Here is a 15,000-nt window from a genome sequence, read left to right on the forward strand (position 1 = left end):
ACAAAGAAGTACAGAGATGTTCCACAAAAGCTCTGGAATGTAAATGAACCTTTGGCAAACTGATGAAAAGACCAAAGTGTGGAAAGGATCTGCTCATGATCCAGAACATCTGAGCTCATCTGGGAAACATGGTGGTGGTAGTGTCAGGATTTGGGCTTGCATGGCTGCTTCTGAAACATCCTCATTAATCTTCATTTGATGATGGAGCTCATGATGGTAGAGGCAGAATGAATTCTACTAATAAGTGAAGACTACAGAAACATTCTGTTCTCCAGTTTACAGAGAAACGCGTCCAAATTAATTGGGAGAAACGCCCAAGACACTGGCGATTATTCAAAAAGCACTGCCAAGATAACACAGGACTTCATCAAGGGGGAAAAGTGGAAGGTTTTACACTGGACCAGCCACTCAGCAGTTTTAATCAAGTGAGCAACATTTCATCTCCTGAACAGGAGACTGAAGAGATAAACCATCTGAAACACAAAATAACCTTCACAGAAAGCTTCACAGAAGTAAGATTTGGTGATGTCACATGATTGTTGCAGATATTTCAGGCAAGATATATGCAACTAAATACAAAGTCTTATTTACTTTACAGCTATTTGTTCCGATATTTTTGCTCACCGCACAATTGAATGGTCTGCTAGCAAGGCTGAAATCTTCTGGGTTGTTGAAATAGTCTAGATGCCAATCTCAAACTCAAAACCAAATGTCTTCAAAAGAAGACTGTATATAATAATATCTTTGATAATCAGACCTCGATATTTTGTCAATATTACTCCACTCCACCATGTAGGTGTTTCACAAGCATACCATTTATATTCCATTTGAAAGATCAGCACCATCTAATCTGCAAAGAAAAAAAAAAACGCACTGTGGTCATGTTTGTTCGAGAACCTATTAAAAAGCTTCGACAAACATAATCCCCATAGGCGTTCAGAGCACATTTACTTGTTGCTGTAATAAAACATCTTCCCTGCGAGTTAATCAGGGTAAACAACTCTCAATTGTGGCTGGATGCAACTTTGTGAATGTAAAAATGCTTTTGTTTGCAGTTCGCTACAATGCACAATACTCTGATGGAAAAACAGAACCCCTGCTTTTTTACACCAGGGCTTGAGTAAAGCTCAGCTATGAAGCCGTCTGCTGAACCAGAGTGATTAAAAACTCCCTCACAACTCCCGATCGTCTTCCCCATGAACGATCCGAGCCATTTCATTCTAATGAACACCAACGTGGAGTCTTGTTTCTATAGTAACGCCTCAATCGTTCAATCAGGTCTTGTATGGCACAAAAAAGGATTAATAATGTTATGGTAACGTTTATGGAATGAGTCTCCAGTGTCAGTGCTAGAGTCCAAGGTAAAGCTGGAAGTGTTTCATCACAGAAACCAACATCTCTGGCATTTGGCAGATGTCCTTAACCAGAGCAACTCACAATTGATCTCATTTTATACAACTGAGCATTAAGGGCCTTGCTCAGGGGCCCAGCAGTGGCAGCTGGGATGGTGGACCTGGGATTCAAACTCATAACCTTCTACTCAGCACCCCAGCACCTTAACCACTAAACTACCATATCCCCAGGCTTATGTCACAACTCAGGAAATTTTCTGTAGTTTATGGCTTTCCTCACTTTGCCAGAGCGATGTGTTAAATACCCCTGCTGTGCAATGACCTTTTCTGCTTTAGGTGTGTATCTGTGTGTCATGACTTGCCAATTAATCTAATCGGGACGTGGTCGTGTGTTTATGTTGAGCGATCCTGGCAGCAGGGATGCGGCATCTAAAAAAGGTCACTATGGCGGAACTGGGGAATTATAGGAGCTCGGCCTGCTGGTCCACCAGTGGTCATGACTTTCATTCTTCACACGCTGTGTAATTGGCACCAACCAAAGCCTGGGCACTAATAAACCTCTGCTAGGTGGCGATAAGGGCAGTCGGTCCGGTGGGAACCGGGGTATGTGAACTTTCCCTTTAACTGCGAGGGGCTCGTTTCCGAGGCTAAAGAACGTTAGTGCACTGAGGCAGAGTTGAATATGAAGGAGTTTCTGCCCATATAATGTTTCACATTTAATACTTTACAGCCTCGAGTCACAGTCTCTAAAGACAGACTTAAACACTTCACTTTGTGAAAGGTCACTGGAATAAAATAGCCACCAAAGGGCAATGCTATAAAGGAAATAAAGAACCGCGAGTACACTAATCCTCATGATCAATCAAGTGTTACCTTAGCGTGCACTCTCTGCTTTCTGCCTGTTCCAAGATTGTTATTTTTTATTTTTACAAAGACCTTTCTAACAAACTGGACCATTTTCCATAAGCTCCTCTGCCCCTAGACAGACATTCTTATCTTTGGTTTTAACCTCCATGGAAAGATTTATGCTAAGCTCATGGAAATCTCATATTTCGACTTTAACTATTAAAGATCTAAAGAGCTTACACATATAGCAGTGTTTAGTTCTATACAATGATATTCCCAGACCTCTTTACAACGGCTCATTCACATGCCGATCATCTGGCAAAATGGTTGTTGTTGTTTCAGACATTGCAGAGCTCATGAAATTTTTGCACATAATCATCTCACACTTTACCCAGAGAGGTGTGACAAATGTACGAACCAGAAAACATCAAGATAGCAGCAGCAGTCTAGACAAAAAAAGGGCAGAGCTTACTGGAAGGCTACGGTAACCCAAATAACCATTATATTGAATGGTGGTAAGCAGAAAATCCACTCACAACATGTTAAACCTTGAAGTGGAGTGGCTACAACAGTAGAAGACCACATCTATTTCCACTCCTGTCAAGCAAGAACAGGAATCTGAGGCTACAGATTGTGCAGACTCACCCAAACTGAATAGTTCAAGACTGTAAAAACATCAACTGGCCTTTCTTGAATCTTTAACTATCCAGTTTGGGTGAGAATCAGATTCCTAATACTATCAATATTGTCTAAATGTATGTAAAATTGTTTAGTACATGATGCTAAGTGTAAGTACAGTACCTTACTTTCCTAATTCTGCCTTTACATTGTCTACAGCACTAAAATACTTAAGAACTAGGTACAACTAGCTTATTTGTGTTAATCTTAGCTATTAGCTAATTAGGATAGGTTTGGCGCTTGTTTCCTTTTGCTTGTTTGTATTTTGCGACGTACAGGATAGACTATATGCTACATCCTACTGTCATCTTCATTCAGCTTCATATGTTCATATATCCATTCATTAATTCATTCATTTTCTCCATTTACATAAATGATGTATAAGCTACAGTACATGGACGTAGCAGCTGCAGCAGCTGCAGCATGGGGGTGGTGGTATAAACACTGGCAGATTGCTGTTGAACATAAGGAATAAAACACTTATGCCCAAGATATTAAAATAAAACAATCAACATCAGGGTGGTAACAGTAACACGGCTTCATCACCGTTTGCTATTTCTTCCTTACCCATAACATGATTATCAGCATATTTTAACATCCAGATTTTTTTCTTCAGCAGCTGTCAGCCCGCCAGCAGATAGAACAGAAACCTATATATACTGTATATAAAAAAAGGCTGCACACACAAATTAAATATTGCCATACTAATGTGCTCCATACCTTCAACACTCATTAAGTGGGCTATAAAGTAGGCTGTAAAACTGGCTATAAAATAGTCAACACATTTAGGCTCTGAAAGATTTTCAATTCACAGTTCAGTGCACAAATAATGTAGCAAACGAGTCACTGTGTAATCGCAGCATTCAACCAAGTCTAAATAGTTCATATCAAATCCAAGACTCAGTGAGGTGCCATGAGGATTTGCAGGGTATGAACATGTCTGGGTAACTGTTCAAACTGCACCTGATGTGCTGTTAGAGGTAACTGATCAACTATGGTGTGGTGCGATGAAGTAACAGCATGACTGTTCCAGTAACAGCATGACTGTTTTTAAATCAACATGCAAAATATATACCAGTGGGACAGGGGACCGAGGGCAGGGATGGGGCAAGTAGGGAAAGGGGCATGGCAGGGATAGGGAGCTGTGTTAGGGGGTAAGGGGTGTTGTAGGGATTGACAAAGGAGAGGTAGGGTGGAAAAAGGTCATTGCAAGTTGAGGCAGACAGAGGATGGGGCAGAATGGGACAGGAAAAGTGGGGTATGGGACAGCAACAGAGGAAAGAGGAACAGGGACGGGGAGAAAGGGGTATAGGAACAGGGTAGAATGTGGCAAGGAGACGGCAAAGTGGGGCAGAAACCATTTGTATGGGGCACAGTGGAAAAAGGAACAGAGAAGAAAGAACAAGAAACAGAGCAAAGTAGAACAGGGATAGGGCAGAGTAGTACAGAGATGGGGTACAGTGGGACAGGAATGAGTCTGAGTAGGGTAGGAACAATTTAAAGCACCACTCGGATGGGAAAGACTGGGAAAGGAGCAGGGAAAAGGGGGGAGAGAATTAAGTATAATGGGACATGGATGGAGCAGAGTGGGAGAGTCATGGGCAGGGTCAGTCAGGGATAGGGCAGTGTTGGAAAGGGACAGGGCAAAGTGAGGTGGGATAGTGTAGATAGGGAGAAAGATGGTTCAGAGTGCCTTAGGAATGGGGCATGCTGGGGCAGAGATAGGGCCGGGTGGGACAGCGATAGGGCAGAGTAAGTTTGGTATGGGGGTAGGGTGGGACAGGAATGGGGCAAGGTTGAAGCAGAGTAGGGTCAGGGATGGTAAAGGTAGGAGAAGGTCATGTCAGGGCAGGAAGGGCTAGGAGAAGGCTGGGGATGGACCATAGTGGAGCAGGATAGGACAGGTGCTGGGTAACTGGAGTCATGTCTGACATGCTTCTGTACTGTGCTTACAGAGATAAATACAGAGCTCTCTAAAACGTCTTCCATAATATGTCACAATATTTGTGGTGAACCTGCTCAGATGCCTCATTCTCCTTAGCCCATGATCACTAAACTGACAGACGCAAATATTCCGACTTACATGCATCAGTCTATTAGGAAAATTGTCATAGTGTCATAACCGCATCTGTTGGAAGGAGTTTACCAGTAATTACATCCTGTTTGGCAAGCAGTCTGCAATTAGCTTAAACGTGTGACAGAGATGTTTTTCTGTCTCTTTGTGCTTTGATGGCACTCTTGCAATCAAAGATTTGTCACGGTTGTCATCCTGTAGCACAGCATGAATCCCAAAACGTTATTAACACATGAATAGACAGTTGATCCTGCTGACTGGCGCTCTCTGGATGAGTGTACTCAATCTGCTGCCAAATCTTTCTGGAGTGTCGACGACTCTGAAAATATTAAGTGCAGGCTGTTAAAACCTACGTTTACTTTTCTGACATTATGTAATTGAAACACAAGAGTTGTTGAGGAAATCTTAATGCACATGTTGGTTATATAACACACAATGCAGGTGATGGATTTTTACAAACTGATTTCACAAGCACAATGCTGATAAGAGCACTGCTTTTGTGATCATAGCAAATGCGCAAGAACAAAGCATAAGATCCGGATCATTGACATAATCAGGCGTAACATAAATCTGTAATTCTCAGAGTAGAGCTTAATCTGTAGATAATATTGAGTTCTGAAGAATAACATTAAAATTCAGTATTAATTTCTTTCCGAATACGACCCTTAGGGCAGACGTTTTACTGTTCATCACTCAAGTTTGTTGATTTATTTTTACTCTATTTTTGTATTATACATTTTCAGAGTTCCACACACCTCCTCTAAACGGTGAAAAGCAATAAATCCATTCAAATACCGCAATGTTTGGAAAAGCTTATCTATCTGTCTAGCAGAATTCTCAAGTGAGGGCAGAAGACCAGCTCTCAGCCTCATATCAGGCTCTGAGGTGTCAGAGCTGTCTGCATTCGCTTTACTTACTATATTTTTCAGACTATAAGTCATGCTCCCTAAATCCTGTCTACTTACAAAAAAATGTATTAAGTTTTGGCTCGCATAAGTATTCATTTTGTAGATTTACAACCAGAATCTGAAATGGACTTAATTCAGATTCTGTCATCAATCTACAAAAAGTAGAACTACATACTACATTTCTATTTAATACAGGCTGTTGCAGCACATCCTTAAATCTAGAGAAGAGCTACTTGTACACTATTATAATCACACATAAACCTGTTAGAACTAGCCACTATATGGAGCGTTAGAGGAGTGATAGATAAATCATATCTACAAGATCTGATATCTCCCCTCTGTGTTCTCCCAAGGCTATTAATCCAGGCAAAATTAAACCGTAAACTAAATTACTACAATGTAAACATGCTAGGAATTTAGTTTAAATTCCTATTTAAATGTAATAATAAACGATCACTGTGTCAAATATGTAATGAGAAAATAATACACCAATCAATAATCAAAATATTAATGTTTTTGGACATACCTAAACATAACCATAATGAAAAACAAGTGCAGGACAATGAACTCTTGCTTGTCATTTGCCAAAAGGCATATTGGTTCTCTGGTTTTATGAGACCAAATTGTAACATTCCAGCCCTGAAACTTGGTTTGGCAAAAACTCAACACTGAGAGAACACCTACCCTATAGTGAAGCACAGTGATAGGGCCATTTTGAGGGCTATTCTTAGCCTCTTGGCTGCTTCTCGGACTAATGCTGTCCTTAAAAAGTCAGTGGAATTTGTTGGACCTTTTACTTGACAGCCATCATTCTATTACTAAAAAATATTTAAAATTTGTGAAAAATCTCAGTCTCTAACTCACTTTGTCCAATTTTGGGGCTTTATCATAAGCTTGAAAAATGCTTTTGTCGTTCCTTACCATGGGATAAAAACAAAGATATGAGCTTCTGACACCAAAGCTTGTACAACCATGCACAAATCAATTGATGGATGTATGAAAACAAATGTGCTTATTTAAAATAACAATTCCAACGCAGTATCTCCAGACCCCACTTTGAGAACCATTGACTCAGATATCCAACAACACTTAGGGATCCAGTAAGGTGGGTATTTAATCCATCAGTGAACCAAGAGTCTAAAAATAACCTTTGATAGAATGCTACCACCACTATGCTTCACAGACCTGACTTTAAGGAACACTGGCCAAGAGGAAGACATCCTCAAAACAGTTTTGAACAAGTGAGGGGGCATTTGAGTTGGGACAGTGGCTAAGGCTATGGATTGTTGATCAGAAGGTTGGGGTTCAAGTCCCAGTACCACCAAACTGCCACTGCAGGGCAACTGAGCAAGGACCTTAACTCTCTCTGCTCACAGGGTGCTGTAACATACCTAATGATATACACAGAATATGAACTCCACTATTATTACATTATGCCCCTGTGCTCTGACCCCATTCTCAGTTGGAATATGCAAAGAAAAGAATTCCACTGTGCTATAATAAAGATGTCTTCTTGATCTGAGACATGAAGGGTGACTCCTAACATGATCAAGTCAGAGAAAAAAGTAATCATAAAAAAGGCTGAACATGATGCTACCACCACCATGCTTCACAGACACCTACTTGAGAAACACTGACCACTAAGAGGGCATCTACTAAAAGTCACTAGGTAAAGAGAATGAATGGAAATGTCATAGAAATGCCCAACAAGATGCTCCCACCACTTTGCTTCACAGATGCCTCTTTGAGAACCACTGGCCAAGAGGAAGGCATCTACCAAAAGTCAGTGAACAGGTAAGAAGGGCATTAGTCTGAGAACAAGTGGGATTATAGATTCAGATACACTATATTGCCAAAAGTATTCGCTCACCCATCCAAATAATCAGAATCAGGTGTTCCAATCACTTCCATGGCCACAGGTGTATAAAATCAAGCACCTAGGCATGCAGACTGTTTTTACAAACATTTGTGAAAGAATGGGTCGCTCTCAGGAGCTCAGTGAATTCCAGCGTGGAACTGTGATAGGATGCCACCTGTGCAACAAATCCAGTTGTGAAATTTCCTCGCTCCTAAATATTCCACAGTCAACTGTCAGCTGTATTAATAAGAATGTGGAAGTGTTTGGGAATGACAGCAACTCAGCCACGAAGTGGTAGGCCACGTAAACTGACGGAGCGGGGTCAGCGGATGCAGAGTCAATCGCTACAGACCTCCAAACTTCATGTGGCCTTCAGATTAGCTCAAGAACAGTGCTCAGAGAGCTTCAAGGAATGGGTTTCCATGGCCGAGCAGCTGCATCCAAGCCATACATCACCAAGTACAATGTAAAGCGTTGGATGCAGTGGTGTAAAGCACGCTGCCACTGGACTCTAGAGCAGTGGAGACGCGTTCTCTGGAGTGACGAATCGCGCTTCTCCATCTGGCAATCTGATGGACGAGTCTGGGTTTGGCGGTTGCCAGGAGAACGGTACTTGTCTGACTGCATTGTGCCAAGTGTAAAGTTTGGTGGAGGGGGGATTATGGTGTGGGGTTGTTTTTCAGGAGCTGGGCTTGGCCCCTTAGTTCCAGTGAAAGGAACTCTGAATGCTTCAGCATACCAAGACATTTTGGACAATTCCATGCTCCCAACTTTGTGGGAACAGTTTGGAGCTGGCCCCTTCCACTTCCAACATGACTGTGCACCAGTGCACAAAGCAAGGTCCATAAAGACATGGATGACAGAGTCTGGTGTGGAGGAACTTGACTGGGCTGCACAGAGTCCTGACCTGAACCTGATAGAACACCTTTGGGATGAATTAGAGCGGAGACTGAGAGCCAGGCCTTCTCGTCCAACATCAGTGTGTGACCTCACAAATGCGCTTCTGGAAGAATGGTCAAAAATTCCCATAAACACACTCCTAAACCTTGTGGACAGCCTTCCCAGAAGAGTTGAAGCTGTTATAGCTGCAAAGGGTGGGTCATATTGAACCCTATGGATTAGGAATGGGATGTCACTTAAGTTCATATGCGAGTCAAGGCAGGTGAGCGAATACTTTTGGCAATATAGTGTCTATGCTTCAAGGTGCGACCACCACCATGCTTCAAAGACCTCAAATTGAAAACTTCAACCATTAACCACTAGTTAATCTCATTTTCTTATTCCAGGTGTTTTAAAATCAAATCATCGGACTGAATATGAACTCCTCTACTATTATTACGTTATTTTACACCCTCCTGCAGTTGGTAATTTTTGCTCCCATTTTAATCCTGAGGAGAAACATGTTGCATCTTTCACTTCTCATTTCAGCCACTCCCAAACCAATTTATGAAGTAATCATCAAGCCCTTGATTACTTGGCTCAGACATGCTGTAAGCAGAACACTCTTAATAACGCAAAATGCCTCGCGTTCCCCTGAGGGCATCAGGTCGCCCCACTCTAATCCTGTATACGGGGAACTAATTCCAAACTGGGACACTTCGGTAGCAGTGAGATGAGGATGGGGAAAACTTTGAACTAGTAAGGGAAGCTGTGATACACTCATCTTACAACGTAGATAACTTAATTTACTGCAAGAGCAGGTTAATTTAAACCCACTGTGCATCAATCTATTGTTCTCTGTTTCTGACTCTGGAAAATGAAAGGAGAGTGCAGCCATCCGTGGGAAGCATCTCTAATTGATTCGTGGACTCTAGAGTGCACTGTTGTTTTGACTCTACAGCAGTGAGCGAATGATACACATTTAAACTGAGTGCTAGGAAAAAAAATGAGGTCGTCTCTCTGGCACATCAAACTTTCCTGAAGTTCAGCATCCTATGTGAATTTTTATATGCTCAGATAATCACGAAAAACGGTTCAATGAAAAATGAAACGAATATTTAACCACTGTGAAGACTCAATGCCTCCCCAGGATCCTAGTTTTTACATTCCTAATGCTTTTATTTAATATGCGATAAAGGAAATGTTTATAAAGCATTGCCTGGACGTTATGCCTGTAACGTTACAGCTGATGATCCTATTCTAGAGCCTGATATTCCTGAATTCTTCCTGGAATACCTTTGTGTCATTGTTCTCGGTTAGCTGTGTTAGCATTTACAGCTGAAAAAAACGAGGTCATCTGGCTGGCACATCAACCTTTCCTGAAGTTCAACATGTGAATTTTTACACGCTCAGATAATCACTAAAACAGGTTCAATGACTCCACAATCCTCAGAATCCTACTTTAACTTTCGTTCAGAGTTTTTATTTCATATGCTACAAAGGAAATGTTATAAATGTTATTTCTGTTACGTTACAGCTGATGATCTTATTCGATAGCCTGTTATACCATAATTCGCCCTGAAACTTTCTGGAACTTTCTGGAACTTTGTGTCATTGTTCTCAGTTAGCAGAAGGAAATGAGGTCATCTGTCTGGCACATCAAATGTTCCTGAAGTTCAGCATCCTGTGTGAATTTTTACACACTTTACACACACTGTTGGCTCAAGTGGTTAAGGCTGTTCGGCCCCTGAGCAAGGCCCTTAACACTTACTTCTCCAGGGGGTGCTGTATCATGGCTGACCCTGTGCTCCGCCCCCAACTTCCAAAGTTGGGATATGTGAAGAAGGAATTTCACTGTGCTGTAATGTACACTGATCAGCCATAACATTATGACTAATATTGTGTTTGTCCCCCTTTTGCTGCCAAAACAGCCCTGTCCCGTCGAGGCATGGACTCAACTAGATCCCTGAAGGTGTGCTGTGGTATCTGGCACCAAGATGTTAACAGCAGTCCTCTAAGTTGCGAGGTGAAGCCTCCATGGATCGGACTTGTTTGTCCAACACATCCCAGAGATGCTTGATTGGACTGAGATCTGGGGAATTTGGAGGTCAAGTCAACATGAGCCTTGGCTGCCCATGACCCTGTCCCCGGTTCACCACTGTTCCTTGGACCACTTTTGATAGAACTGCACAAGAGCTGCAGTTTTGGAGATGCTCTGATCCAGTGGTCTAGCCATCACAATTTGGCCCTTCGTCTCTTTCAAATCCTTACACTTGTCCATTTTTCCTGTTTCTAACACATCAACATTGAGGACAAAATGTTGTCTTGCTGCCTAATATATCCCACCCACTAACAGGTGCCATGATGAGGAGATCATCAGTCTTATTCACGTCACCTGGACCTGCTTAGAATGTTTTGGGCGAGACGTCCTACAAATGTCTTTTAATTTAGCTAGTTTAGCATTCCCCCTCACTGGAAAACGGATTATACTTCCTGTTAGTAAAAATATTCCTTTTGAGATGAGATAAACCTTCTTAAATTTTATACACAAGACCTTAAAGTGCATTAGTGTGATAGAACACTAGAGTGTGTGAGCATGTAGTGTCTAGTACATCATTTGGGACGCAGTTTAAAAGTCAGGCTTGATTAAATATTGCTGAAGTTTGCTTTACACATCTTTTCACACACTTTATAATCTGTTGAAATAGCGAGTCCTTTTCTGTGAACAAGCTGCTGCTATAAAAATAATAAATGGACAGGAATGAGCACATTGATATATTAATTAACAACTTCTGACCAATCAGAATCCAGAATTCAACAAAGCTTTGATATAAGGCAAAGAATATCATGCTATAGACATGGGTATGATACAAATACTGTATATCACAATGACTAACTTTGCTGAAGTTTGATAACAAAACACCAGAAAGTTATATTCAGTATTTAAAAAAATAAATAGATTTTTTTGTAAACAAATATTAGGAAAAACAAAAAATTTCTTTGGTCATATCTGTGAATATATATTATAATCTTTATTTATATACATTAATAATGATATTGTGATAAATGATCCATATACACATATTTTCTCAAACATCGTATGTATCAAAATTTTGAATTTACGACACATCGCAATTGAAGGCAACTTATTTGATGCTAAATCATTGCATAGTGCAGTTTTGTTGTCAGCTTGTTAGCGGTCCTATATCCCATATCATGTACAGTATCCATACTGTGTCTTGTAATGTCATGTGGTATTGTGATATGATATATCTGAGCATATTGTCTTGATATGAATAGATTGTTGTATCCATATATCTGTTATATTTTCCATTGTCTGAGCTTCAGTATACAAGCGCTATGTGATAAACGTGTTTAGTCTCTGACTTTTGGGGATTTTAACTCGTCGGAACCAGTTCACAGCTCCAGTTTTGGTGTTGGCCTACTTGTGTGATTCTCATCGGTGTGTGAAATTAAAACGTTTCTTCAGGCGAGTAGACTGGGACATCATTTGGAGCGTTTAATTTCAGGTACTTTTTATTTCAGGAGCAGTCCAACACAATGTGGTGGGTGTGTGTGTGTGGGTATGTGGGTGTGTGTGGGTATGTGTGTGTTTGAGGGGTGTGTTCACTCGATGTGGACGCTGACATTTTAAACTGAGCACAGAACCATCCATCATTCACTCAGGTGTACTTCATCAGCCTCCTCATTAAGCTTTATTTCAAGCTGATTTTTCGTTGTTGTTACGAATCGTCCTGCGCTTCGTATCGAAGTCGGCATGGACGCGACTCTTGATTGAAAAATCATTCATGCGCACCTCAGCCATCTACGGATGGAGGCTGAACTTCGCAAGCGTGGAAAATTAGGCAATAACCCTAGACGATTCGAACACTTCGAGAACGGCAGGAGTTATCCGATTCAGTCGGCGCCTGAATGCCCCGAGGTCCCAGAGCTATAGATCTATACGCAGCGTCTCGTTTTCTTTTTTCTTCCCAGCATGTGGAGGTGCTGCGAGATGCACATCGACTCTAATCACCACCGCTATCAGTCTGGAGATCCCATGAGCTTGGCTGAGCTCGTTTAGAGCTTACATCCCAGCCTTCGCTCACAGGCTTGGGGATGTGAATTCGCCTCAAAGCTTCAGGCTATTCACTGCAGATTCACTGCAGCTGGCCAGGTGTTAAGTGGCTCCACCGAGATTCCTGACTGACACAAGACTTTAACGAGTAAATACCGAACAACATGAGATCCGAGCTCACTGACACCGACTGCTATCATAACTACAAGACTAAAATGACTCAGACTGATGGATGCAGATACAGTGAGGATTTCAGAAATGTGACAGGGATATTTTTTAAAAATTCACTTCTCCTGATATCATATGTGGAGTTTTCTCACCTTACCCAATACTGACTTCTTTTGTAAAAATATACTATAACTATAACTATATTCATATATTCATATAATCGTATCACAGTATTTATGATAGAAAAAATAATAATAAATAATAAATAAATAAAAAAGTCCAATAAGTGTGCAAAAATACTAATAATGTGTATCATATTACAGTATTTATGAGGGAAAAAATTTCATTGATTAATTAATGCATAAATAATTAAATAAATAATCAGTCCAATAATTGTCTAATAATAATAATAATAATAATAATAATAATGTTAATCATATTACAGTATTTATGATGAGAAAAACAACCAACCAGTCAACCAACTTTCCAGTAAGTGTGCAAAAATGATAATAATGTGTATCATGTTATAGTATTTATGATGGGGAAACAATTGATAAATAAATAATCCAATTGTGCAGAAATAATAATAATGTGTATCATATTATAGTATTTAAGGACATGACAGTTCCTGAAATGGACAGTTACCCCATAGCTGTATATCCTTATATATTAGTGAGTCAAAATAACTTTTACTTCTGCTGTTCAGCCTTAACCCTTTTGTGCTTCTTGCTCTCTTTACCATTTATGGTGTTTTATGGGTGTTTTGCAGGTCTAGAGGAATATTTTAGTTTGGCTTTGCTTGTGCAAACATTTACACACAGCTTTACCTTTTACTAAGCTGACATGTTATCCTGCCCATCAGATTGTCCTACCTTTGAATCATTTTTGTCATGCTAAACACCACACCCATAAATGGATTTCTTCATGTAAGGTAAGTTTTTGACTCTTTCTGTTAGTTTTTATTGTTGGTTTTCATTATACCAAGACACCAAGCAGTAATGAGAACCATTTACGGTCATATTATGAAGCCAGCTAGCACCAGCGATCATATTCATTAGCATTTTTCATTCAAATGTTAGATTTTACGTTTTTTGGCTTTTGGCAGACACCCTTATCCAGACTAACTTACAATATGTCTAATTTTTTTACAACTGAGCAATTGAGGGTTAAGGGCCTTGCTCAGCAGTAGCTTGGTGGACCTCGGATTCAAACTCACAACCTTCCGAGCAGTAGTCCATTGCCTTGGGGCATGCAGCACTGATTAGCGAATCATTTCAAAATTATTTGATTGCTTGGTGTAAAATATACATTTTTAGATTTTTTTTCTTTATAGTTCTCTGTTTATTGTTGTTTTGTTTATTCCATTTTTTAACAGGTATGGAAGATAAGTGGGAATCACTGTATAATCACCTGTCAGTGGGATCGAACCCATCAGGGTATGATAGGTCCAAAATGCAGAACCTTCATAGATATGCACTCAAATTCAACCTAAAGGCTAACTTTAAATTTCAATAATTCAATGTTTATTTTATTATTCACTTGTTGCTCTCATGATATTTCTTTTCCAAAAAATGACGTGAAGCAGAAACCCGCAGCAGGATTTTTCTATGAGGTAGGATGGATCGATCGATGTAGCTATAATTTTGCGCTATGGTAGGAAAATCTGACAAGGTAGGACAAATCGATAGAACACCAGATCACTTTTATTTAGCCAGATTAATGGTGTACAGAGATGAACAGAGAATACGCAGTTTTATGGAAACTCAAAACGCAAAAGCGCAACACAAAGCCATCAGATATCCGCTCTGACCTCCAGGTTAAATACTGATGGATGGATTCATAATAATATAAGAGTGACATCTTTGATGTAACTTGCAAGTCACACATTATAGAGGAATTTTGGTATCCTTTATGTTGTAGCTAGCTAATTAACCCACCATACTCTGTAGGTACCATTATTTCCCCTGGTCCATTTGATTTCCAAGTGGTCTTGTTAATATATTTATTATTTGTCCACCCCTGTAATGGGATGTTTGGTGGTGCTCACTGCTGCTGGGGATGGCACCATGTGGACAGCTTGGAGATCCACTGGATTACTGTGGGTAGATCCACTTGGAGATTATGGAGCTTCAAAATGCTGTTTCAGTGGTCTTTTTGCT

The 15,000-nt window shown here is 40.4% G+C and overlaps 1 protein-coding gene across 1 annotated transcript in view; it reads right to left on the reverse strand.

The window, feature by feature from the left end:
* Positions 1-15,000, reverse strand: part of vwc2l (von Willebrand factor C domain containing 2 like) — a 64,529-nt gene that overhangs the window by 29,960 nt on the left and 19,569 nt on the right. The gene's annotated exons all lie outside the window — the stretch shown is intronic.

The sequence above is a fragment of the Hemibagrus wyckioides genome, linkage group LG06, assembly GCF_019097595.1.
Source record: "Hemibagrus wyckioides isolate EC202008001 linkage group LG06, SWU_Hwy_1.0, whole genome shotgun sequence".
NCBI lineage: Eukaryota > Metazoa > Chordata > Actinopteri > Siluriformes > Bagridae > Hemibagrus > Hemibagrus wyckioides.